The 3713-nt window shown below is 50.1% G+C and overlaps 1 protein-coding gene across 1 annotated transcript in view; it reads left to right on the plus strand.

The window, feature by feature from the left end:
- lsp1a (lymphocyte specific protein 1 a) overlaps positions 1 to 3713 on the plus strand; it is a 39997-nt gene that overhangs the window by 11916 nt on the left and 24368 nt on the right. The gene's annotated exons all lie outside the window — the stretch shown is intronic.

Here is a 3713-nt window from a genome sequence, read left to right on the forward strand (position 1 = left end):
GAACCTCGTACGTCCAAATCCGTGGGCGACGCTACCTTCGAGTACCGAGGGGGCAACAGAATGAGAACTGCTGATAGGATAAAGATGCATACAAAATTATTGACACTGTTTAAAATTAAATGACTTGAGTGGGTTGACATAAGTACTTTCCCCAGGCCATGGGGCAACTCCTCTGGTTGAGCCCTTCCAGCGTGACCGTAGCATTCAAGTTCATGCCCGACGGCGACAAAATATAACTCGAACCACTCGTTGCGTTCCTTGATTGTGTCATCATGGGAACCCAGGGAGTTGAGTGGAGAACATTTCTCAGTCCTTCGCCTCACGTCCAGCGACTTCCTGTCCGAGCTGCTGCCTCGGCGCCTGTGTTGTTCTCTCTGGTGATAACTGACGTTTTTACAGAGCTCGTCGTACGCTCTCGCACGGCTGGCGTCGTAAAACGTTGGGCCGATGCTGCAAACTGCCTCAAATCTCCCCCCCCCCCCCCCCCCCCCCCCCCCCCCCCCCCCCCATCCCGCTGTGCAGCTGATGTGAAAACAAACACACAGCTGCTTCCTCATTACACCACCGCCGAGGAATGTTCACTACAAAGCGTCTCCACCGAGTCAAAGCTTGTGGCGCTTCAGAAGACTCTGATTTTTAATTTCAGACCCTAAATAACAGCCTGCGCCTCCAACACCTTCTCCTCCGTCACCCCACACTCGGCTGGCTGCAGCGAGGCTGGTTACAGCCTGTAATGAGAGGCTTTCTGAAGGAGAGTGATGTCATGCGGTTTGGCTGCCTGCTTCCTGGTCAGGAGCAGGCCGTTTGAACCACGGCTGCTTCTAACGAGCACTTTCAGTGCGATTTAAATGTTCATTTTCTAGTTGTATCGCTTCAGTTGTTTTGGTCTATAAAATGTCCATTATCCCCCCCCATGCACTAAACACGATGGACTCTTCAGAAGAGATAATTATCTTTGCTCGATCTTCTATGCGCGAAAGTTGCCAGACAAAATACAGAGTTGAATGGCGCTGAAAGTCTTAATTAGCTTTCTAAGAATGCCTGTCATTAGACACATGTGCAATGAGATTAAAGCAACTACTGAGAAATGGAACATGGAATAAAATAAGTAGTGCAAAAGAAAAAAGGGGGGTAAGCTGCACAGTTCTGAGACGCTATATACATATATGATAGAAAGATGAATATGGTTTGTACACAGTGTGTAATAATATTGCACAGTAAGGACATTTTACAGAAATATCAGTTTTATCAAAAGTATAACGTTGACTCATTTGGCTATTGTTTGAATGTAATGGATGTTAAAGGTCATCCAAATTTTAAAAACAGCAGTGGGCTGATCATTGTGTGGAACAATCCGCGTTGTTTTTCTGAAATTTTGGTTGAAAGACGCATCTGAATTTGACCCGAGAACAACGCAAGGGTTAAGAAAAAATTGCAACTAAAACTGTTTCTTGACGATTGTTCCAGTAAGAGACGAACATGAACGTAAAGTTTCCAGGGAAAATGTCAAATTAAATACTCGTTACTGTTAATAAATCCCATCATGGATGCCAGCCACAGAAATCCTGTGAGCAGATCTGACGATGACATCAACCCGATGAGGTGAAAGAGGTGGAGGTGTTACCTGACGTATCTCCACCTCCACCGGCTCCACCACCAACCACTAACTCCGTCAGGAATCTGTGGAGACGCACACGGCGACGCTGATGCTCGTTAATGCCCATCAGCCGCTGGGAGACTCCCATCATGCTGCGGGGGCGCCGTCTTAATCATCTGGGGAATGCTGGGTAAATTCCTTTCTGCCGGCTCCTGGGAACACAAACACACTCCCCATGCTTTTCCTCAGCGGGGTGGGGGGGGGGGGGGGGGCAGTCGGGGGTGCTGTGCAATATAAAACACTGATATAGACTTGCGTGTCCCCCAACAAGTTTCACTCTTCAGCACCTTTTTGGAAGCTGGCACTTAAATCTATCGGTTGTTTTTAGGTCGTCAACTGTATCGATGCAGCTTTGTTCCTGCCGAGGGGAGTTGGTGTCGTTGCCTGTCTCGGCTTTTGTTTGAGATTGGGCCGGGCTCCCCCCCCCTATCCCCATCGGTCCAATGACGTCCCTGGGTCTGACACCCCTTCGGCAGCCCCACCCACCACCCCCCGAGTTCCACGCCGGCGGTCGCCGCGGGGTGTCGCCCGCTCCACTAGCATTCTGGGACTCCCCTACATGTCACACCCCCAATAGATGCTTGCAGATTAGACAGTGTCAGGGCAATTTTTGTCAGGTACGGCGGCTGGCTGTGCATACTAGTTTACGCCCCTCCCCCATCGCCTAAAGTGATCTTAAAACAGAGGTAATTAAAAAACTATCAATTACTACCCACGTCCAACCCCCCCCCCTCTCACCCACGAGGTGTTCAATCCTTAGATTCCTGCCCAGGTGGAGACTGCTGATACCTAGTGAATGATCTGCTGAGTAAATGCGGATTTTCTCAAGGTTGCGTTTGAATCGGTAAAACGATCTCATCTCCTTAGAAAAGTGGGCTAGAAACTAAACAAAATCAGTTTGACAAACTTAGATTACAGCCACTTTATGACATCCCTAATGTCCTAACCTGTTAGAAAATCCATACACATCCCTACTGTCGCTGTCCAGCTTTTCCCAATTCTGTTTGTTTTATTTTACTGGGCCTCGTCCCCTCATCAGCTGGCCCCGTCCCAGCAGAGACCTCGCTGACCTCGGATTCCCTCTAGTTGTGGGCTAACGCCCTCGATCCGTTCAGCTGTTCCCCTCTGGCTGTGATAAGTGATCAGGGTGGGCCGGCTCCGTGGTCTGCCATGAAGACCGGACACACTTGGTGCGGTGGCATAGAGACGGCGCCTTGACAACCTGCTGGACCTTAATGATTCAATCAGCTTTAACCACCACTTGGGCACTTCCCTGGTTCCATGGATTCCTGGCCTTCCTCGCAGGCCTTTCCGACCTAGACCAGCTCTGTTGTCGCTCTTTCCTGCGGACGACTCCAGGCCGAGTGAAACTGGAAGCTTCCAGCCATTCACCCGCCCCCCCCCCAGTTTTCCTGTAAGACAAACATACAGAACATTCAACAGTCTAAAAAAGACATGGATCTAACATTATGAACGCCATCCAAACACATACTAAAACAGTTGCAAAAAAAATTACATAGTAATAAGATAAATAAATTAAAACCTTATAAAAAATCAAACATTAGGACAATTATTACGACACTTAAAACCTTACAATCAAAAAAATCTCACTTTATATATTCATCTATTATTCTCGTCTAAAGTCCTGAACAGGTAGCTGTACCCAGTCGTGCCCGACAAACCGATTACCACACACACACTCCCCATCCTGCCGACTATCGAGGCTTGTTCCAACGGGCCGTTGAACTTGTCCCGCCGACTGTCCTCGCTGCCGGCCCCTCCTCCATTATCTACGCGGGCCTGAGCCCGGGCGGCCTCGCCCGGCCCTTGAGAGGACGAGGCTTTCAAGCTCCTGGCCCCCGCCGCGAGAGGCGGAGGCACGGCCAGCGTGCCTGCAGGAGCTCTCGGCCCTCGGTTGGGAGGCGGAACCCACCTCGAGAGAACCGAGGACCCTTGGACAATGCCCGTCCCCCCCGAATAGGTCCCCCGGAGTTGTTCCCCGGGCTCCCCAGCCTGCTCCGGAGAAACAGCAATTCCCACTAATGGGACTTAGATG

The sequence above is a fragment of the Etheostoma spectabile genome, unplaced genomic scaffold (assembly GCF_008692095.1).
Source record: "Etheostoma spectabile isolate EspeVRDwgs_2016 unplaced genomic scaffold, UIUC_Espe_1.0 scaffold463, whole genome shotgun sequence".
In the NCBI taxonomy this organism is placed as follows: domain Eukaryota; kingdom Metazoa; phylum Chordata; class Actinopteri; order Perciformes; family Percidae; genus Etheostoma; species Etheostoma spectabile.